This window comes from Leptidea sinapis, chromosome 1 (assembly GCF_905404315.1).
Source record: "Leptidea sinapis chromosome 1, ilLepSina1.1, whole genome shotgun sequence".
NCBI classification, from domain to species: domain Eukaryota; kingdom Metazoa; phylum Arthropoda; class Insecta; order Lepidoptera; family Pieridae; genus Leptidea; species Leptidea sinapis.
In genome coordinates this window covers 10,990,637-11,016,119 of record NC_066265.1, presented here as the reverse complement: position 1 = coordinate 11,016,119, position 25,483 = coordinate 10,990,637, and the positions used below count along the sequence as shown (strand labels likewise).

At 36.1% G+C, this 25,483-nt stretch overlaps 1 protein-coding gene across 2 annotated transcripts in view; it reads left to right on the top strand.

Annotated features, from left to right (window-relative positions):
- The window catches only part of LOC126966878 (uncharacterized protein CG3556), a 121,813-nt gene that overhangs the window by 83,826 nt on the left and 12,504 nt on the right, over positions 1 to 25,483 (top strand). The gene's annotated exons all lie outside the window — the stretch shown is intronic.

The window sequence follows — 25,483 nt, the reverse complement described above, 5'->3', positions numbered from 1 at the left end:
GTTTAAAATTAACTTATAAATATATTCAGTAACTATATAAAATAAAATAAAAAATTTAACAAAAAGACAACCGACTTCAAAAACACTATTCGAAAACAATTGATATATATATATATATATATATATATATATATATATATATATATATATATATGTATATACTTATATATATACTTGTATGTATATACTTATATATATTTTTTTGTTAATTTTTTATTTTATGATTTTTAGTGGATTTGAAGTACACTAACTAACAATTTGTCTAAATATGTGTAGATATACTAAATTTTTCAATGCAGCAATGAATGTAAGCGATTTGCAATTTGATTACAGACAGTTAGAATTCTGCCACAGATCGCACCCTTACTGTCAGTCGTTGAGGGTCCCATTGATCATCATATTCGACTACGACAATTACTTGACCATAACTATGTTATGGTAGATGAATTAAATATCCGGATAACAAAAAAGATTCGGCCGAGTATCGTTAATGTGCTCCTAAGAATTGAAGAGTTCCGTTACTTTGTCATCGATTCCGTAATCAGAACCTAACCAAACTCTCACCAAACTATCTGTGAAGTATATCCTTTCCAATAAAAAAATCATCGGAATCAGTTGGCGCGATATTGAGTTATTCGTAAATTTATCATCCACTTTGCTATACGTATGTATAGCAAATTTAAGACTTTTATCGTTTCCTCATAGATGCCATTGTCAGATCTGGACCAAATTACAATGGGACCACACGGATAGCACCAGCTTTCAAATAAAAAAAGAATTATGAAAAGAATATACTGACGATTTGGGAACCTCCTCCTTTTTTGAAGTCGGTTAATAATAATGTGAAATTTAGACATAATATTAATTAGTACACAATATTCAGCCTTATAACCATCGTCTAAGTTCTCAAATACGGCTGACACACTAAAATAATTATATAACTTGTACATAAATAATTTGCTTTTAATATCCTTGTGAAAACTAATTTTGTGAATGACAACGCTCGCGCCCACCGGGTCTAGTCATTTGGATGGCTATATGCTAGAAGTCTGCAATCGACATTTGGATAGTTATGAAAATATATATACAAATATAAGCGAAATGTTCAACACTTACTGTAAGCATTTCGTGAGCATAGCATAAATAACGCGTTCTTTCTTAGAATTTGGTTTTTTCTTCTATAGGCAGGCTTCGTCTTGCGCCCTTAAATGTCAATATCTCGCACGTAAACATTGTATACCTACTCCTATCAAGTAGTGAGTACATATAAATATCGATTTTCAGGAAAACAAACACATTAAAAAAAATGAAAAGAAAGAAGAACAACGTACCCAATTATAAAAGGTTGGACACCTCTGCCTGCGGCAATTTTTCTTTTTTCCCCGCGTGCGGCCAGCCGGCGGGCGGGTGACAAACAACGAAAATTTTATATTATTAAATGTTGAGCATTTAGTTATATTCATTATAATTTCCAATTGCTCATCGTCTGAACGATACGACGTTGGAACACCGTCGTGTCAGTCTTAATCGTATCGAATACTGTAACGATATATTTTCCACCTCAGTGTCATAAATTTTTCGGATCACGTATTCTTTCACTTGTCATCAAAGGTAAAAGTCAAGCGGCGAGACCGCGGCTGCCAAGCGACACCACCTCACCCGATCCCCCGAGACTCTTCTTGGAGATCCTCTTGAACGGCGCCCGAAAAATGTGGTGGAGCCCCGTTATGTTGCGTGGACGCTTAGTGTTAGATGGACCCGTAGTGCACTGTCCCATGTTCAGACGCTGGAATGCATTGCGAGATGGCAACCTTAAACCGAGCGGAAGTTCTCGACTTTGTTCGTAATCCCCACGAGCTGCTGCATAGTTACGCCCTAGACACATGAGCATGTTAAAATACTATTTACCTTCTGAAATATAGTAAAATTACAGCAATATTCAAATCGGGACTCACTTCTGACCCAAATAACTATCGCCCTGTTTCAGTGTTGCCGACCCTAAGTAAAATTTTTGAAAAAATATTTTAAGCCAAATGCTTACTCACTTTAACACTTATAAGTTACTTCACATAAAACAATTTGGCTTTACTAGGGGACGCTCGACTACGGATGCAGGTGTTGAACTCATCAGGAATATTTTTGAGGCCTGGGAGGAATCACAGAATGCACTTGGTATTCTGTGATTTATTTAAGTCTTTTGATTGTGTTCAACATTCAACGCTGGTCAGGAAGCTATGTCACTATGGTATAAGAGGATCTGCGCTCAATCTTCTGATCTCATATTTAAATAATAGGTTTCAGAGGGTCGATGTGAATGTCAGGAGATCTCCTGGGACTCCTCTCGGTATAGGGTTCCACAAGGGTCTATTCTTGGACCCTTCCTCTTCCTAATTTATATAAATGATCTACCTTACCATGTAGAAAAAAAACACAAGGTGGTGTTGTATGCGGATGACACTTTACTTATATTCAAACTGAAACGAAGCCAAGTTTTATGTGACGAAGTAAACAATGCTCTATCTGACATCGTGTACTGGTTTAGCGCCAATAACTTATTGTTAAGTAGTCATAAAACCAAATAAATTAAGTTTACCGCGCCAAATGTCAAAAATGTAGATGCGAATATTTTATTAAACGGAGAGGTGGGAAAATCAGTGGAATCTGCTGTATTTCTTGGCATTACTCTTGATTCCAAATTGCAATGGGGCCCTCATATTGAAGGATTGGCGAATAGGCTTAGTTCTGCAGCATATGCGGTTAAGAAAATTAGACGGTTAACTGACATAAATACGGCGCGACTAGTATACTTTAGTTATTTTCATAGTATTATGTCCTATGGTATATTGTGATGGGGCAGTGCGACCAATATTAATACCATCTTTGAGGGCTTTTCGCCCGATAATTCGCGGTTAATCTAGCGGTAACCTAGGTTATAAATAACCTAGGTCCTAAAGAATCATTGAGAGAACAATTTAAAGAAATAAACATTTTGACTGTTGCTTCTCAATACATTTATAATAATGTTCTGTATGTTCATATGTACATTGAGGAATTTTCTAGAAACTGTGACACTCATAATGTTAACACGAGGAACAAACATAAACTTGTTATGCCTACTACTCGGTTGGGTCGAGTTAGTAAGTCTTTTGTTGGGCGATGTATATGTTTCTACAAAATGATGTCAGAAAATGTACAAAACAAATGTGTTACGAAATTTAAAAGAATTGTTAAAAAACGTTTGTGTGGTAAAGGTTACTATAGCATAAACGATTTTCTTAATGACACCACGGACTGGGAATAAAGCGAACACCCTCAGGCTCTTTAATTATAAATGTTTATTGTACGATATCATATTGTAATCCATATTTTTATATTAAAAAAAAGTCCGCTGAGTTTCTTGCGCCCATTCTTCTCAGGTCTTAGGAAGTCTTCAAAAAAGTGATCTTAAATCCTATTTTGAATAAAAATATTTGAATTGATTCTAGAACACGACGCACAAAAACTAGCACACTATAACTAACTAACACGATAACATCAAAAATCACGCAATTGACGCGAGCGCAAAATTTTGAACGAGTTTAAGGTGATGACCTTAGTTTACTAGTAGAATAAATAAATCAGGAGTTGAAATGAAATGTTCTTTTTACTGTAGCATTTATCTAAGGGGTTTTGATTTTTTATTTTATTTTTAGTGGTACTACTATCCACTAGCTGTTACTTCATATACGTCTCAATTTTCACGCAAGGGACAGACATAGTCTATATTTGCTACAACGAGAATGTAAATACTACATAATAAAAGGCGGCAATGCCTGAGTAAAAATTGAAATTTAGTTTGGTATGAAACGTGCAGTGATTTCACAAACGTGCAGTATCGCGATTATATATTATAAACCGTCTAAGTTTGAAAGCGAAAAGTTGTTTAAGACGTAGTGGATTTCGGATATCTCCGTTTTTTACAAGATTATAACCGTCTTCTGTCAATCTATCAATGACTGCACGTTTCATACAATCGAGTGAATCGCTTTTATCTTAGAGTTTCGCTAGGCCGATTTGCTAATCAAACGGACCGCTTCATGCTCTTAAAGTTTGTTGAAGTATATAGAAGTTTGCGTTTAAAGAAAATATCGACACTGCACTCGTGCCGATTTCACTGCAAAATATTCTCAAGGCCTTATGACCTGGTCATACAAGTGTACTTTCAATAATTTCTGATTAAGAATATTGAATAGTGTATGTTTTTCATATTATTATCGTATAATGTCATATCCACGCGTTACTAACTGTATTACGTCATAATAAAAGAGCGGGAATTGGCAAACGACTTTTGGCACGTCCTTGGCTGTATAACGGACAACGTTTGCCATTTAAATTATATTTTACTAGCTGACCCGACAGACGCTGTTCTGCCAATAGAAAAAAAAAATGATGTACCTAAGTATTCGGAATAATGTAGGTTGTCTAAAGCCATCGGAAATTAATGATTTTGTAATATGTACTAATAAACTGATAAGGATTAATATCGTATTCGTATAAACAGCTTTTACATTACCGCTATATATGTGATAATTTAACAGTAACACAAACATTTAATTATAGACATAATTATACAAGATTAATAAGCTATGGAAGAGCGGAGTCTTCTAACACAGGCGCTATTTGTGCTTAAAAGGAGGCTCCAATCATGAATATTGATTTATGTACATACTTGCTAAAGAAAATCAACATTTTGTAATGTATTTGTATGTAATTGCTAATTTTTAAAGTATTAAAATGGAAATAGTGTGTTATCCTTAAGAGATATGCCATCGCGGACTTTTCCGGACACACAATTCCACACTAAATTATATGATTATGTCTCAATAGGTTTAGACAGCGTTTTCGTTAAAAGCTCCCAGACGGCTTATTTTATTCCAACACCTCCAACAATTATCGTTAATGTATACAAAATATATACAAACACTAAACAAATTAATATGCCAAAACCTACCTCGCAAATCATGCTATCCATTAGTGACAACAGCACGAATATCGGTGCAGTAGTTTTTGAATTTATCGCGAACAGACAGACAGACAGTCACGGCGGTGGACTTTGTTTTATAATACGTAGTATTTAATGTGTAGGTCAAAAATTATATGAAATATTTAAATATGTTATTTTATAGCCTGTGCTTGCCTCATCATGAGGCTATACTTTGAATTCAGGTAATTAGTTAACCATTTAGTTGTAATTCCTTTTTATCCTGAAATGCAAATAGGTAATATTTTTGTTAAAACTACTTAAGAAAATACTTTTCCCGGCGGCAATTCGATTCGACATGCGGAGTCCATACTGAAACGAGGTCAAAACGACGGCTACATATTTATATCTCTAGGGATTGCTGAGGACGCAAGCCGTTCTAATAAAAAGACCTTTGTCTCATTATTAAAAAAACATGTCCATCGTTTACGAAAATTTATAGTGTAATAGCGCTATTTGATTTTAAAAACCTACACTTGTAGCTTATGTATTTTATATGTAGAATGAAAAGACCTACCAATAAACAGAGTGAGTTTAGTAGAACTTGAATCACATGTTGAGAAATCAACATCTCATTTTATATTAAGTTTTGAACGATTTGTCTTCAGATGTCGCCGTAAAATGGAAAACGAACAACGATTGCATTTCTATTATCCATAAGGAATACCGAATTTCAATTGTTACTTCGTCTACGTTCAGGGTGCATTGTACTCGACCGACGGTCAGCGCTGATGTCGGTCGAGCTTAGCGCGTACCCGTGTGCGCTGACCATGCGTGTTTTTGTTTGCGTTTAGTGCTCAGCTGAGAGCAAACTTGATTACGTGTGTACAATTCCAAACGAAAATGAAATTTATACAATATATGCGAAATTGCGTGACCACGAATTTTGTTTACGATTTTTGATTGCAATTTTACACACGCGCGTAGGGTCAGTCGCTCGGTCAGCGTCGCACTGAACGCATTAATTTATCGTCATAGCGCGTCAGCGGACCGATGAACCTCAGTAGCGCAACGTAACTATACGCGCGTAGGAATTCATCAGCGCTGGACTGAATGCGTTCATATCTTTTCATTATTATAGCTACGCTCGACCGACGTCAGTGCCGACTATCGGTGGAGCACTAAATGCAGCCCCACATTATGTGTACTTTGTAGGAAGCAAATGAGTTGTCAATTTGACACTTGACTCAACTGTGTCACAACGGTTATTGAGCATGACATAATATCATAAGCACACACGATCCCATCCCATTTTTCAGATTACATTACAATATAGGCCTTCTTTTTCATTCAATTTCGGCTTCTTTCGTATTTTTTTTACACTCAGCCATAATAGTGTTATCAGTAGATAATAGATATAAGAATATATTATTTAAAAATAATATTTTTTAATGTGATTCTTGCTCTGTGTTCTTCAACAATAACAAATCCCAAAAAAGACGTGTGGCACTCGGGGACTGCCGCGGTAAAGCTATTGCATAGCATTTTTTATCAATTTATGCAATTATAATTATTTATTTATTTTAGTTATGCAGTATTTTTGTTTTGATAAAATTAATTTAAAAAGAAGCAAACGGGAAGCGAGTAAAATTTAACTTGCAAGATTTGATTACAGACAGACAACGGGACAGGTGAAATTAAATAAAAATGCTTGTCATAATAATAAAAATTAAAAAACGTGATAAAAAAGATAATGAAATAAAACAAAATCAAGACGTACCCCAGGTTCGAACCTGAGACCTTCTGCACAAAAAGACATAGAAATATCTATATAGATCTAGTAAGTAAGTGTTAGGTTATTTTCGTTACGGAATTTCTGGATTCGGTCTCCACGCTCAAGGCCCGCGATAGAAGCTATGCAATAGCTTAAAAGTACTTTATATTTTTTTTTTCGTTTGCCTGTATGCCTGTATGTATGTCGGGAGAAAACGTTAAAACTGCTGAATAGATTTAGTCCTACTATAGTTTTACAAAATATTTTTTTTTTGTTTTATAATAATTCAAAAATTGTAAATACCATAAATATAATGAGGATGAGGAGTGTGTAATTAATAGAATTGAACTTGTAATTATACAGTAACCAAAACAAATATAAAAAAATATTGTGCGAATTATTGGAACCTCTCTGAAAAAAATAATTTAATAAAATCAAAATTAATTTGGGGAACGAGGTTACGAGTAAATACACTATATTTGTGAAATAAAGTAATCTAAATATCTCCGGAGAGCGTTTTATATTTCGTGTTATCAACGGTTTACGCTTACAAATAGGTACTAACTCTATTTACTTATATAATACAAATATTTTATTTACAGACAGGTCATTTGGTCACTAAACGTTGGGTTAAATAACTAATTATAAAATAGTAACATTTACGCAAAAACTACGACAGTAAGAGAAGAGACGAGCAGGACGTTCAGCTGATGGTAATTGATATGCCGTGTGCATCACAATGCAGTGTTCAGGATTCTTGAAAAACCCAAAAATTCTGAGCGGCACTACAATTACGCTTGTCTCCTTGTGACATAAGGTGTTAAGAATAATTAACTTAATAATTCATTGTTCATTTATGAAAATTTTGATGATTTTATGAAGTTCTCAACCTTTTGGGAATGCTCAACTGAAGAAGTTGTAAATTTAAAATTATTTGTTATTGTTACGTAAACATGGCGACAGCAGAATTGACTAATAATCTATATATATAAAAGAGAATGTATGTTTGTATGTTCCCTAATAACTCCTAAACTATTCGACCGATCTCAATGAAATGTTTTGTAATAGATTCGTTGAAGCTCAAGGAAGGTTTATATATATAGTTTGTCGTGTCACGATCCCACCCACGCACTCACGCATTTACCATATCTCGCGAACCGTTTATTGACAGAACAACGTCTGTCGGGTCAGCTTCTTTATAATGAAACCTTAATCGCTCATTTACTCATACATATTTATTTCAGTTTTCCCATAATAAATTAACACTAACATCGTAGTTGTGATAAAATTCATCTTGAAAATCTGACTGCAGTCCAAATCTGGTATCGTGTGACGTATTCTTATTCCCTAACAAGAAAAAAAACCATCTAAAAGTTTTAATATAGCTTAAATATAACTTAATTTTTCCGAGTGTATTACATATCTTCATGCATAAATTTTTGAGTTAATTATAAAGCATAAAACATTTTTTAACTTAAGCTTCTTGAAAATTTCTGAAAATAAAATAATAAGTATCTATAAATTCAAAGTACCAGGATAGTAGAATGAATAAGGAGCTCCATCAATCATGTGTCAGATATCGCCTACGGGTGGTTGAGCGACGAACAGTTAAAATTATTGATATAATATTTTTGCCTTCTATGCTTATACTGGCAATATACAACCATGATAAAACTTTACTAGCTTGGGAAAAAATTTTGCCTGCCCGAAAAACATCATCTCTTCACAATTTGTTATGTTCTAAAGTGAATAATAGAGACTTTACTGGACTTAAGATAGGGGTGTTTCAGAAAATTATGCTCGATAAATACAATTCATATAATATTTTATTCATCCAGTTAAAACTATCTAGTAGAAACAGCTTAAAACGGTCACACTTAACACGATATCTCACATAATACGCCATTTTACGTCAGTCCCTGCAACTTCAGACATATTTTTATACATTTCTTAACGCTTAATACGATTCGTCATTCCGTTTAATACACCAACAACAGAAGAACAAGAACCCCTGATACTGCAGGGTTTTCCTGGATATTCTTCCATTGATGAAAATGTTACGAAATGCACACAATAAGGAGCCCTAAATGAGAATGATAAAGATGAACTCAACCAATGAATCAACTAGGGATTATCGGCTGTTAATGATTTAAGATGCCTTGCAGCTTCTTCCCATCAAAGCAGAGATGCACTGCAAAAGTTAAATTATGTTGAAAATCTTGTAATAAATAATGCATCAAAATATTTCTGTCAAAATAAGTGATTACTTTAAATGACTTAATTAAAATAACACTATGTATTTAATTTAATTAATAAATATTAATACCAACATATACGATATTATTACATAATATTATATAGAACCTACGTTTTATTTCCCTAACCCGCTTCACTTTCTCGCTTAGGACGCGTTGTTGGTTGGATCCCTGTGAGATCGTCTTAAGCGGATTTCACTGTACCTGTAGTAGACCAAGAATATACTGGCGCCTGTAGCCCTATCTCGTAACAAAAAAAAATATGGTCGAAGCGTCCTTATCTCAAAAAGTAATTCTTCTAACACAAATTTACGGTTCAGTTCCCACTGTGATCAAGTTAAGTTCCGATTTAGGGAAATCGTATGATGCGTATTCTCGTAACAAGATCTAGCGTCAATAGTTGGGACATGCTTATTCTGTAAAATTTTGAATCATAAACTTAGTATACGTACTAGCGTAATAGACGAAATCTCTCCTCATTACGGCGAGACTCGATTTAAAATGTTCATGTGTGATAGTTTAAAGTTGTATTAGTGAGTTAGTGAAGTGTGTAGTATTTTGCTTTTAGTCAATCCCTATGACAAATATTGATAAACGGCGTCATATTCACGTAAATAATATTTTATTATCTAAGACATATTTTTAAATGATTATAATCTTAGTAAAATAGAGTGTTTAGAAAGCAGTATTGAAGAATCAGTAATTACCTGTGAATTATTTCTTTAGTTGGATTGTTGCTATATTAGAAAACACAATCTAATAAAGAACACGACACCATCATATTATTTAATTAATATCCGTTAAAACACAGAATAATAGCGATATAAACACTAATAAAAACGCCGTCCAATTTGACAGGAGACTAATTGAGACTAAATTGTTTCAAAATGGTTTCGTGGTCTTCATCTAATCCATCTCTTTCTCATACCTTCATCATTTTTATATAAGGATAGTTATCTCACCTTCACACAGGGTTCGTGTATTACGGTAGTATAGTTTCTGCTTAAAAAGCATCATACTATAATAGAGCAAAGATAATCCTTAAAATAGTTTTTTTTTAATGAAAATAAGGGACGAGACGAGCAGGACGTTCAGCTGATGGTAATTGATCCGCCACGCCCATTGCAATGCCGCTCAGAATTTTTGTAAAACCCAAAGATTCTGAGTGGCACCACAGTTGCGCTCGTCAGCTGTGTGTGAGACATAAGATGCTAAGTCTCATTTGCCCAGTAATTTCACTAGCTATAATGTTTACACATAACTGCTTCACGGCAGAAATAGGCGCCGCGGCCGTTGTGGTATCCATAATCTAGCCGGCATCCCGTGCAAAGGAGGCTCCCAGTGGTATAGTACTAGAAAAATTAAAATTTGGTAGAACAATATTGGTAACTTCGTGCGAGATTAACGCGCGCCTGCGATTTAATTAACGTTTTAGAGAAATTAAAGAAGAATACGAATCTAAAGCAAAAATAAAACCTTAGATCGGATAGGAACTTAAGGTAAAACGATTTTGAAATTACGTGAATAGCACCGCTGGTCGCCTTCAATATGTTGATCCGTTTAGAAAAATTACTGCCCCAGCTTGAAATCGCAGTAAGTACCTTTACAGCGATGCATTGATAATATTATATAGTGAACATAGCCACTTTTCTGACGAAAATCATTATTTCTGCGTAAATTCCGATAAGTTCTTTAAAGATTGCTTTAGTTAAGTATTTTTACCTATAGTAGGTTAGAAAAACGAGATACTACTTTCACGTCTGCAAACCTCTTCGAGATTTTTTCTCTTATTGGCATATTCAGTAGATTTTCTTAAGTTCTGTAAAATATTCATTCGTTTCGTTTAAAAATCTATTTATCTACGTTTATTAGTTTTTTGTGTAAGACAAATAATTTCATGTATATAATTCCGAATGAGGTGATTATTATAAGTATTTATTACGAAATTATGCAGTATTTTATAGTTAATAAATATTATCATTGGTTTATCTATTAATTATAATATAATAAAAAAATAAGCTACTTACATAACAAACAAGGAAAACAAAAGAAAAATGAAACAATAACTACGAACTTTTATTGACAATCTGTATAGCCGAGTGGTTAGCGATCCTTCCTACTAAGCTAGAGGTCCCGGGTTCGAATCCCGGTAGGTGCAAGCATTTATATGATGAATATAGATGTTTGTTTCCGAGTCATGGATGTTTAAATGTATTTATGTATGTTTATATGAATATATGTATGTTTAAGTAAGTATATTGTATTAAATATATCGTTGTCTTGTAACCCATAACACAGGCTAAATATGCTTAACTTGGGGCAAGATAATTTGTGTAAAAAGTGTGTCATTATTATTATTTATAAATTTTTTAACTTCTTTTTGAAACATGGGGCAAAATGCCGATAAATATCTATGCCCGCTCCTATTAAACAAACTTTTGTAAGTGACAACTATTCTACCACAAGGGGGCAAATCTGCCTGGATTAGATTTAGGGAATCCCTTTTTTTTTGGCGTAAATATTCGAAGCAAGATAATGATGAAAATAAGTTGATATAAACATATCTCTCACGAGAGATTCATGAATATTTCATGATTCATTATGCCAACATTCCACGCTTACAGTTACAACATAATTTGGTACCAACATAACTTTTGAAATATTGCTGTATGAGTAGTTAACTTAATATTCATACCTTGTATACCATTGTATAAATTAACATCATAATTTTCGTTATCATTAAATTTTTTTATACGGCTTCGACAAGAAACTGATATTCTTGGAAAGAACTTCAAATATCAAGCCGCCATAATATCAAGATCGTTCGTCGTAACTTCGTTTGTGCATTGAATAGAGGTAACAGGAAAAGAAGCTATTCATTGTCGTATGATTTGCCTCTTTGCAGAAAGACTAGCCTCTTTCACGAACGCGTTTCGTTAAAACCCAAATCTATAATAATTTTAGATTTTCACTGCTACATTTATAGGCAAGCCTAGGATAAGCTAACTCTTTACTAAAACGTTAAAAGCAAAATATTCTTACGAAGGTCCCTAACGGCGTATCTAGGACCTTATCGCTAATACTCTATGGTCGATTATTATGCTTATGACCATTTCTCTTACATAAACAACGTGTTTACAAGTTTTTTCTTTCTTTTTTATTATTTATGACACTGTTCAACATATTTCAAGAATAATCCTTCAGTGTATAAATAGAGGCGCACTTGATTCATTCAGTCAAAACGACAAAGGACTGACTGACTAGCTACTAGCAAAGGACACAACGCAAAAAAAAAATAATTAAAAAACTAAATACAACGTTGTGTTCTAGGCGAATAGCGCCGACAATATAATTACCTAAAGACTCTCCCAACGTCTTGGGAGAAGAAGAGCCAGGGTATTGGGCTCAGCCCCAACACCCTCCTTCCGCCCTCACACAGGTTGAGAAGATAACTCGACCACCATTCAGTCACTAAGAGTCTTTCTCTCTCTCCCTCTTACGGCACGTAGTCTATTTGTATTCTATTTGAATTAAATGGATTTTTTTAAATTCAGTAATGTTTTTTCTAACAATCATTACATGTAAGTATATATATTGTTAGCAAAAGGGGTAAGATGTTTATCAAAATATTTTTTTCCCTAAGCGAGTTTCTTGGTCGCATATTATTCAACTGTCTGATCTGACACATCAGTAAACTGTCTGATCATTAGAATTCTATCAATTTGCTAAATTACTGAATACAATTACAATAATATGTTTGCTATATATTATTATAATATCGCTCGGCTCACACCATTAACATATCCATGTCAGATGAACATGTCGAAACATGAGTAACAATAATCAATTCAATGATAGATTACAATCATGTTGGCTTTGATCCAAATCGTAGTTCCATACATAACTGTTATACTAAATTAGCTACTGGATTCTAGCTATATAACAAACTAGATATGTACTGTTTTCTTAATTTAGCTTTACTAGAAGTGTGAAAGTTATGTATTTGTGCGTCGCAATAAAAGAACTTTTGTTCAATATAACAAAATATAGATACGAGGTGCTACCCATAATTTTATGTGTATATATTTTTTACCTTTACTAGTTCTTTTTCCGAAATAACAATAACTTGAGTTACGCCATACAATATGGGCTACCTACGTACCTTTCGTAAACGATGCTGTATTTTTAATTGTAGAACCACGCCTCCTCCTCCAGCAATACCAGAATACCTACGTGAGCGTTGAGAGCCTCATAGGATGGCATACGCGTTTTTTTTGAAGGTTTTGACAGTTCCCTTGTCATACCGTCCTTGAAACATTGCGTATTGAAGCTCACTCCATAGCTTGGTCGTGCGTGGAAGAAAGTTTATTAAGAACCGCACTATGTAGGAACACCACACATCCATATGGTGAAGACCCTGATAATGATGCGTAGGCGGGATTCGGGGGCATGAATGCTGACATCTGCGTATTACGGGGTGAAATAGATCGAGCCGATACTGTGGTGTCAGCAGAGATGAGAGCAATAGTGGCCTGCCTGTGCTTTATAAAACGCTGAATGTAAGCTGGCTTGAAGACTGAAGTGCATAGCTTTACTCTAAGCTGTAAGCGTCAGTCGGCTCTTTGGTTAAAAATCAGATTAAAACAATTGACAGTTTAAGAAACAAGGGCACAAAAGAGTGATGTGGAGTAAAGGTACAGATAGTCACATTGATAAGAAAGTGTTGGAGTGGTTTGGTTAGGTTTGATGATCGTAGATGGACTACACAAATTTTGAGCTAATATAGATGGAAAGGTCGATGTGAGGCATTTAATTTTTTCAAAATTAATTCCTTTAGAATTCCTTTTGATGTCACTTCTAGCACTACCACTGTTTCGGAAACAAATGGCGCTCTGAGACAAAAGAAGCGGCGCAAGAAACTCTCAATCTTTTTTGCGCTCTGTACTGTTCTCACCTCTGGGCCAGCTCCCCAGTACCAGCTTAATCCATTTGACCGCATGCAACGAAGATATTGTTATTGCTATAATATAATCAAAATCTAGTCCCAGGCTGTCCCATCACTTAGATATTCAGCTGTGTAGTAGTAGGATTTGCGACAGAGCCATTTTTAACATAGATTATGAATAAACAACTATAGATAATGCCTGAACAGTGACTGTCCCAGTCACTGTTCAGGCATCTAGGCGTACATTCTATGATCTGTACTGTTCTCAGCTGTTGGTGGGAGCTCCCCAGTACTAACTCCTTCCATTTGACCGCATACAACGAAGAGCGACTCGAATCATCGACAACCTATTCATCACGGATCAGCTCGATTCTTTAACGGTGTGTAGAACTGTGGGTTATCTCTGCATCTTCTTGGGGGTGCTTGCAGGAGTTGTTCGGGTTGAATCCCAGCAGCCGAATTCACCACCGGATATTACGTCAAAATGAGAAATTCCATCAGCATCATGTGTCGTCTGTCATTCTTTAATCGCGGATATTTCTAGAAATTTCTTGCCTCGCACAGCCACGTTGTGGAATCAACTATCGGCTACAGTTTTGCCGATACGACCCAAGTTTGGCAACGAATATCTTGATCCTTGGTGGTGCTTATATCGATAGGCGGTTGTGTCACCACTTTCGCTCGCGTGAGCCCGTTGGCCCCCACTTATTTAGAAAAGGTGAAGTATCAAAACAGAATAAGAGAACATATTGTATAAAGACGTTGAAGCTAGTGGAAAAATGCAGAGAAATATGTCAGGACAGGTGGCTAATGGTAGTTGGTAGTCTCTATCTGTATTCTGATGGAGACAGGCACGATCGTGTTTATGATTCATGGCATACATAATTTATATGTCCAGATAGAGCCTCGTTGTTAGGCAACGCATGACAACAGGCCAGGTTTTTTACTTTAGTGTGCATGACAAGCTACGTCTTACACTCGCGATACGTATGTCACTTTAGTTTAGTTTTCGTTGCTGAAAATAGAGGTTAAGGCGACACTAAATGCCAGCGACCTTGAGCGATATGAGTTCACGGCTGCCGGTCCGCCGTCTATGTAACAAAGCCAATATTTTCAAAATTCTTGCGTGGAAAACAGTTTATATGCTTTCAATCCTCGTTATTCACTACTAATCTGAATAAATGAACCTACACAAAAAAGTACAAGCTATAAGAATAACTTTTATGAGAGAAGTACCAAAAAAATGCGTCACGCCATGCCAAATAACTTGTTTAACTTCAAAGAAAAGTAGTAGTCCAAAAAGGCTCGGCAGTGTTAACTATAACCAACAGCAAGCATTAGCAACCTACAAATAAGACTTAAGGATATGTGTAACAGGATTAAGTAGTGTTCATAGCTCGTAATGCTATACTTTCACCACAAAACTTGTCTAAAAACACCTTGTTTGCGTGTTTTCTGCTTACTCTTCGCCTTAACTGTTCGCGCTATTTTGTAGACACATAAATTATCTCAGATTCATGATTTAAAGGTAAATAGAGCCTGTACTAGTCTCATTTGTCCTCCCCTTCTTTTAAAACGATCATGTTATTACGTAAATAACCAAAATACATAACTAATGTGTGAGTGAACACACTATTTACATTTACATTCCGTATAAAACATGATAATATTGAAATATTCATAGCGTCACGTTCCCCGGCGGTACATTACGGTACATCTCTTATATTATACATGCAAACTTGCTTATCGACGCGAATATAAAATATGCATTACCACGAGCAGTGTCCTATTTACATGTTCAGCCAAAATGGTTTAAACTTAGAATTGTAACATAAACTTTAATACGAGTTACATGTAGGTACGAGTAACCAAGATTCTTTTGTACATGTATTTGTGTCATTTTGTTTGGATTTTCATCTATTTTGTCTCAACTATTATATAATACAATATTTATACTATATAATATAGTATATTTTCAATTAATGCTCAATGGTTGAGGTTGCTTTTTCCTTTACATTATATTATAATTTCTTGAATATTCCCCTTTTAACTGAGTTTAAGAAAAGTCAACATTGATCTTTAGGTTTTATCAGCAACATGAAAATATTGTAGAGAATTATCTCTTAAATTGGCTATCTTAAAAAGTGTGTGTCATTACAAGTTGTTTTTTTTTTAAGTTCATTATGGGTAAAGGTCTTTCTTACCTCGTTTAAAGCACTCCTAGTAGTTCTACCTTTGTCCTACATTTGCCTTCTTCTTCTTCACAGTCGTTCCCTCATTGTTGAGGATAGTAACTCCGCTTAAGTTCGTCTACAGCTTTCCTCCATCTGTTCCGGTCTGTCGCATGGTGGAGTGCGATGCTGATGGGTTGTTTAGTCTTCTCGGATATTTGGTCAGACAAGCGTCGTGGGCTCCGGCCTCTTGGTCTCTTCCCCTCAATTTTCCCGGTGACCATCAAACGTCGTGCAATGTGGCCAAAGTACCTCATGATCCGCTGCAGACATGTAGCAAATCATTTATTTAATTAGATCAAAATCACATTTATGAATGTCAAAGATTTTACTATCACTTCGGAAAAGTTGCTCTTTACTGAGGAAAATGGCAAGAAACTCATTGCCACACTTTTTAATCTATATTTTTTGCATTTTAGATTATCTCATATATAAAATTCTCGTGTCACAGTGTTCGTTCCCGTACTGCTCCGAAACGGCTTGACCGATTCTCATGAAATTTTGTGAGCATATTGAGTAGGTCTGAGAATCGGCCAACATCTAAGTTAATTAATTTTCAGATCCCTAAATGTTAAGGGTGGTCCACACAAATATTTTTTTTTTAATTTTTTTGACATCTCATTTTTAAATTTGTTTGATTTTGAGTCAGCATTAAAAAAAACATACAACTTCAAATTTTCACCCATCTACGATCAACAGTTACTTTTGTATCGCGATTTTAATATCGGCAATACAACGTTAGCTGGGTCAGCTAGTATTTTATAAAATGCAGCTATGTAAAACGTCAAATTATAATGTTTTTTGAGATCACTCTATTTCTCTATTCAAAAATTCTACTCAAATCTCAAATTTTTAGCGCATTTATTACTTTGGAGAAATTCATAGCCGGACCAGGGTCGATAATAATTATTGAAACCAAAAAAAATAATAATAGGATGAAACCCATTCGAAAAGCAAAAGATATAAACAAAAATGAAAGGAAAAATAAATTACGGGCGATCTCAGGTCGGAAAGTGGAAAACGGGGATCTTTAAGTAAAAAACGGTGTATATCGATTTACAGCGAAACTACAAGTCGTATGGAAAAAAGTTAACAAGCAAAGTTGTACGTAATAAAAAGATCTACAATTTTACACTCGTTTTACAAAATCTCAAAAGCAAGATAAAAAATTCAAATAACCATGTCTTTGGTTTTTAACCGACTTTAAAAAGGAGGAGGTTCTCAATTCGTCAGTATGTTTTTTTTATGTTTGTTACCTCAAAACTTTCGACTGGGTGAACCGATTTTGATAATTCTTTTTTTATTTGAAAGCTGGTGCTTCCCGTGTGGTCCCATTGTAACTTGGTCCAGATCTGACAGTGGCATCCATGGGAAAAATCATAAAAGTCTTAAATTTGCTATACATACGTATAGCAAATTGGATGATAAATTTACGAATAACTCAATAACGCGCCAACTGATTTCGATGATTCTGTTTTTATTGGAAAGGATATACTTCAAAGATAGTTTGGTGAGAGTTTGGTTAGGTTCTGATTTCAGAATCTATGGCAAAGTAACGGAACTCTTCAATTAAGCGCTTACGTTCATTGCTGCATTGAAAAATTTAGTATATCTGCACATATTTAGACAAATTGTTATTTAGCGTACTTCAAATCCGAACCCGTAATTTATCTTTTCTATCATTTTTGTTATATTCTCTTCCTTTTCCAATGGATTTCATCCTACTATTTTTTTTTTCACTTTTTATTATTTTCAAAGGCTTTCAGCACAGGTCTATAAACGCAATTACTTCAAGATTAAAATTACTTCTCCCTGTCATGTTATTCTGTAGTGACAAAGGTCAGATAAAGACAAAAAGTTTTAAATTTGGAATAACTTTACTTCGCGTTTATAAATAACACAGACTATAGCTAATGACTAACCGGCAGAAGTTGTCATAACAGAGATTCTGTAACAAGTTGTATAAATATGAAAAAAAAAGTTAAAATTACCGATGCGTATAATTTTAATCACAGTGGTGTACTACGAGCGATGTACAGTCGGGTGAACCGAGCTTGGACTAATTTTCCGTCTGATGCACTAATTGAAGAGCGACGGCGTTCATCCATGGAGTTATTACGTCACTGCACCCCAAGTGCCTGCTGCCTAGCTCGTTAAATGATGGTTTACTTAATGGTTAAGATATTATTGACTGAGCCTGAGCCTGCCTATAATAATAATAATAATTCTTTATTTGCATAATGTGTGTATACAAGTTAACAAAATAAGTCTAAACGAATCAACACATAGCCAAAAAGGGCATGCAAATTACATTACCTCCATGCCATTATATAATAATAAAATTCTAAGATAATATTTGATTGTTACATTATATAATGTAACAATCAAATATTATCGCTAGATGCTAATATTAGCATCTACACAAAATATACATGTCATATACATATTATGTAGTCAAAGTTAAACACAAGATTATAAAAAAAGAAAATCACAAATTTAAAAAGTCGGATACAGCATGAAAATTGTAACTAATACTACTGGGCTAGAGGTCCCGGGTTCGAATCCCGGTAGGTGCAATCATTTATATGATGAATATGAATGTTTGTTTCCGAGTCATGGATGTTTATATGTATGTTTAAGTAAGTATATTGTATTAAACTTAGAATTATAACTCTTAGAATGTGAGTAGGCCCAAGCGAAATGAAGCAGTTCCAATGTGGTCGTTTATGACCACATACGTTTCCCGCCGCGTCAGTGTCATTCTGTCAACTTCCAGGACAATCAGCGCGTGAAATTTAATTGAAAAATTACTAACTGTGTAGTAAAAGGGTGTCACAAAGTGTCTTATCATAAAAATAGGGTAAGAAAATCACATTTCACACCTAAATACTATTTCACAGCTTTTAATTTAAGGTAATACATTCGTCAAAACAGCAAAATATTTTGTAAACAAAACAGACGCCATTAAAAAATATGTTGCCAGCTATGAAAGTACTATATACCCCGAGTTCCTCCGCTGGGATAGTTTTTTGTGTTTATTGGTACATATAGAAAGGAGTCTATAATGTACGACGCCACATGATGTTATAAGTATTCAAAGTCAAAGTCAAATAATCTTAATTCAATTAGGCTTAATCTAATTGTCACTCTGAATATTTCTTTTAAATTACTGAATTTACCATATGTTTGGAAACGTTGAGAAACGACTCCAAAAAAGGAGATGGTTCTCAATACGTCGGTATGTTTTTGAAGAAACTTGTTTATCGACGTATGAGAGAAATTTTATAGCAAATCGACTCGATTTTCGGCTATGCGCCAATTTGTTTTTTTTTTTATCTAAGATGGCCACCACGCAATTTTATGATTCCAACAATATTGATATCGAATCCGAGGTTCTCGAGGGTGCAGAGAACGAATTTGGGATCATTTTTTAAATCCAAGATGGCCGCCACGCAAATTTATGATTTCAACAAGCATGTTTCCTTTCTTAAGTTCTGCCAATGGATTTTATATGACACTAGGTCAAAAGCATTGGATAGATCGAAAATATATGCATACACCTGCGTTTCTCTATCAATATAGTAGAGAACAGAATTGCGCTTTCCGTTGACAGTTCCGGCCTTAAACCAAACTCCACGTCATGGATATTCATTGTCATACCTAACTGTTCATCAAGCAGTCTATCCAGCACCTTAGCTGAGATCGTTGCCAATGATATTGACCGATAATTGGATCTGTCCGCCGCATCACCTATTTCTAATGACTACATGTCATCATCAACCACTGTCATTATCTTGCCTGGAAGGAAGCTATGGCTAATTATGTGTTTATGGATGGGTGTCCGCATTTTATATAATAGAATACCAATTTGATAGATACCAATTAGATTTAAATCAGTAAAGAACATTTTAATTAAACAGGCTTATTACACTGTAAATGATTATCTGAATGACAAAAGGTTGCTTAGCGAAACACAAAGAGAAATACATACTGTCAGAACAACATAATAAGTAATTTGAATAAATATCATTGTTTCATTAATGCACAGATTGTGGAGTAAGTTTGGGACTCTGGACAGGTGTACACCACCATATCGCAGTTGCCCAACGCGCCGACCATCGTGACGTGGTGATTTCCCGCGTTTCATGCTTTATATCGCCGCTTGAACCTCGGATGGCATGAAACGCTTTTTACCCCAGGAGGGTACCGGCTCTACCAGAGTTGGAGAATCCCTCCCCGGGCACTCTAGCTCGGGCTGCCCTTCATATTCTGGGGAGGGCACAGAACCGCGCATGACAAAGGACAAACGAGGCAGTTTAGGCACCACGGCACCACGCTCCACACTCAACGTGGACTTTTGCAATATCAGGGGAATTCACTCCAATTTAAACGCCGTCCACCACCACCTTGATACGGCGCAGCCGGCCTTGTGTTTCCTTACTGAGACGCAGATATCTCGACCTAGCGATACGTCATATTTAACGTACCCCGGGTACAAAATTGAGCACAATTTTTTGCCTCATGCCGGGGTATGTGTGTACGTTAGGGAGGATATCTGCTGTCGCCGTCTCGGCAATTTTGGGGGTAGGGACCTGTTCACTCTCTGGCTCCGCGTAGATTTAGAGGACCGCGTCCGCATCTATGCGTGTGTCTACAGGTCCCATAGTGGTAACGCAGAAACCGATCATCTTATGGGCTGCGTTCAAGCGGCAATTGACGACGTACTTGCACAGATCCCCTCCGGCACAATGCCGAATGGCTTGGATCATGTACCATATACTACGCAGGGCGATATGTGCATAATTTTGCATTGGCGTATGGTCTGTCCCAATTGGTTGAGTCGCCAACGCGGCTCCCGGATGTGGATAGCCACATGCCGTCCTTATTAGATCTTCTGCTGACTACACATCCCGATGGTTACCAGGTCTTTGTCGACGCCCCTCTCGGAACGTCCGACCATTGCCTGGTCAGGAGTGTAGTGCCTATCCGACGCCAACGTCGCAGACCACCAGCGACCCGCCGCGTTTGGCACTACAAGTCAGCAGATTGGGATAGGATGCGTTCCTTTTTTGCATCCTACCCTTGGGGCAGGGTTTGTTTCCCTTCGGATGATCCTAGCGCCTGCGCCGTTGCAGTTGCCGATGTGATACTACAGGGTATGGATACTTTTATACCAAACTCTGTAGTACCCATCGGTGGCAGATCACAGCCCTGGTTCGATGCGTCTGTTAAAGCAGCATCTGACTGCAAAAAACAGGCGTATCGAACTTGGGTTGCGGCGCTGGGCACAAAGGATCCGAACTGCACAGTTCTTAAGAGGAAATACAACCGTGCCTCCAGATTTTTTAAGCGGCCAATCGCACGTGCAAACTCAAAACTCGTCGTCAAAATCGGCGAGCAGCTTTCCAGTTACCCGACCGGAACACGCAATGCAACGCAGGTTCTGGTCGTTGTCGAAAGCTGTTCTTGGTAACTTCAGCCAGCCGTCCATGCCACCGTTGCACATGAGGAATGACACCCTGGCCCATACGGCAAAGGAGAAAGCCGATCTCTTGTGCACTCTTTTCGCCTCCAACTCGACTCTTGACGACAACGGAAAAACACCGCCGAGAAGGTCGCGGAATGGGGAAAATTGAACCTTGTCCAATTTAACCCCCACAAGACTCAAGTTTGCGCGTTTACCACTAAAAAAACCCCATTTGTCGTATCACCGCTCTTCGAGAACACTTCTCTTAAAGCCGCGCCTAGTATCGGAATACTGGGTCTCGAAATCTCGAGCGATTGCCAATTTCGTGGTCATCTGGAAGGCAAACCCAAATTGGCTTCAAAGAAACTGGGCGTCATTAATAGAGCACGGCAATACTTCAAGCCGACCCACATACTAGCGCTCTACAAAGCGCAGGTCCGGCCACACATGGAGTATTGCTGTCATCTCTGGTCTGGCGCACCCCAGTATCAGCTCAATCCATTTGACCGCGTGCAACGCAGAGCAGCTCGAATTGTCGGGGACCCAGTGCTCTGTGAACGGCTGGATCACTTGGCGTTGCGTAGAGACGTCGCTTCATTGTGTGTCTTCTACCGCATTTATCACGGGGAGTGTTCCGAAGAGCTGTTTAACCTGATTCCTGCCGCCGAATTCCACCTTCGCACGACACGCCACAAGTTAGGATATCATCCTCACCATCTGGATGTGTGGCGGTCCTCCACAGTACGGTTTTCAAGGAGCTTTCTTCCACGTACTACAAAGCTGTGGAATGAGCTTCCTTGTGCGGTGTTTCAGGGACGATACGACATACCTTCAAAAAAAAGCGCGTACACCTTCCTTAAAGGCCGGCAACGCTCCTGTGATTCGTCTGGTGATGCAAGAGATTGTGGGCGGCGGTGATCACTTAACAACAGGTGACCCGTACGCTCGTTTGTCCTCCTATTCCATAAAAAAAAACGCAGTAGACTCTCCACAGAGATCACCATGTCCCCAGTGATACCACCGTCGTCTGTAGTACTGTAGTAGTCACCTTAAACATAGTGGCAATATATATTGTGATAAAAAAAAATCAAATTTCAATTTTCTGTATTTACTATTAAAATATGCACAAAATTACTTTTAATCTACTATAGCAATTTACAATTAAACCTTATATGTAGGTCTCGGAAACTCATTTCAACAACCCTATCTACGTGTTGAGGGATATTATGCTTAAAACTAACACAAATGGTTTGTGGGGAAAAATCCAGGCAAACCTGGCCATTTGCTATCAAATTTAGGAATATTGTGTGTGATAATTATTTTTGATATAAAACTTGAATTCAAAATTTTAAAAGTACTAGGGTAGCCGTGAGATTAAGGAGCTCCATCAATCACGTGTCAAATATCACACATGGTTCGTTGCGTCCTGGAGGGATGGGACGTGATAAATACCTACGTTTTTCATGATTCCCGAGCTCTGGTATGATTGAGTGCTAACGGTATCTATTAGAATTTTCCTGAAGAAAATTTGTATAAAGTCAACATTTCTCTACACTTAGGTACACTAAATTTAATCGCGCTCTTTATGTTATATGTATCTGTTTAGCCACATAATATACAGCCTAAATCCATTGGTAACATTTCAACTTAAGTTGTACACAAAAACAGGCCAGGAATATTGGTTTTGTGTGCGTGACAAACTACATCTTACACTCGCGCTTTGTGTGACACTTTGTGTTAGTGTGCGTGAATTACTCAAAAGAGAGGTTAGTTCTAAGCTCAATTTTTTTCGACGTTTTCACAGCTGCCATAGTCTATCTAAACGTGTAATGTTATTGACGCATGCAGTGTAAAAAGCGAACTTTGCGCGGATCGCGTAAGTATACATTTTTCAATTATTACTCTCGACTGTACAGTCGAGACTGATTTCTTGAGAAGTTTTACAAAAACAAAGAAATATAATTTATCAATGAGTTATCTATGCTTCGTTACAGAAACGTTCGCATCTCCGGGAAAACGTGAACACTAATCGATCGTGAAAGAAATACTGCTTTCGAATATCGTATGTTGTTTACGGATATTACGGAGTTGAGAGCACATATGAAGATTGTTTAGGTTCTTAAATTCAAATACTTTAATTCTGAATTACAATTTAATTTCACAAATTTTAATTGAATTTACCAATAAATAACTATCATCTTAATATATATAAATTACGTGTCACGTTGTTTGTCCGCGATGGACTCCTAATCTAATGGGCGGATGTTAAGGCGAAGAGTAAGCAGAAAACAAGCAAACAAGGTGTTTTTAGACAAGTTTTGTGACGAAAATATAGCATTTGGAGCTATAAACACTACTTTATCCTGTTACACATACCCTTAAGTCTTACTTATAGGTTGCTAATGCTTGCTGTTAGTTAAACTTAACACTCCAGAGCTATTATGAATTACCAGTTTTGTTTGCAGTTAAACAAGTTTTTTCTCGGCACGATGCATTTGTTTAGTATACTGCTCTCATAAAAGTTGTTCTTATAGCTTTTACTTTTTTGTGTTGGTACATTTATTAAGATTAGTAATCAATAATGAGGATTATAAGCAATTAAACTGTTTGCGCCTGTTAAAATGTTAAATTTTCGACGCAACAATTTTGAAAATATTGGCTTTGTTACATAGGAGCCTTCTAGGAGTGCAATCTAGTCCAACGTAAGAGATAGGATAGTTTTTATTTCGATTTGGGACCCATAATTAATTTTAATCCAATATTTGTTTTGAATGGACATATTTTCTGTGAGAGAATTTAGTGACGCACGGTTTGACAGTTCCGCTGTGAAACAATTTCATTATAACAACAGGGTGCATTTTTAACGAAATAATTCTTGATGTTTTGAAATATTATTGGCAAATTCCTATAATACAGTACTTTTTTTTATTATGTAAAGAACAACGTCTGTCGGGTCAGCTAGTAATAATATAATATTATAACTCAATTGCAGAGTACTTTAACTTATTATTAGGTATTTTCTTTTGTGATTATTTATATTAAAATTATTTTCAAAAGACCGCAATCTTTTTCCTCCGCCCATTCAAAGAATAAAATCATAACAAATTACATCTATACTGAACATGATTATTTTTCTTAACGAAAACACGACAAGTAATGCACTTGATGTGTGTTTGAATCCAATAAAGTACTTTATAGAATTTTTGTCTGCTTGTTCATTTGTCTATTCGGGTAAAACACATAAACTACTGAATAGATTTAATTCTAATTTTGCATGAATATGTACTATATACTAGAGGCCGGGACAACATAATGGTAGGTTAATACTATCACGCTAAATGCAGGAATTTATTTGTTTTTTTTGCTTTATAACGTCCAGCGTCGTCAGCTAATGGTAATTGATACGCCCTGCCCATTGCAGTGCCGTACAATACAGTGCCGCTTAGGATTCTTGAAAACCCCCAAAAATTCTGAGCGACACTACAATTGCGCTCGGCACCTTGAGACATAACAACATGTTAAGTCACAAGGTGACGAGCAGTTAACATGTTAAGTCTCATTTGCCCAGTAATTTTACTAGCTACGGCGCTCTGCATAGTCTAGCCGGTATCCTGTGCACCTTAGAAATTCTTTTGTAATAAAATTTTACATTACATGAAATCCCAGTTATAATAATACAAAATAATGTTTTATTTTTTGAAGTGAAAACTTCTTTAGAATCATTGTGATTTGAAATTAGGTGAAACGAAAAAGCGACACTATAAAGAGACAGACACATAAATTCATAAGATTTAACTTGGAAGAAGAAAGGAAGAGAAAATAGGAAGATAGGAAGCATTATACAGTGTTTT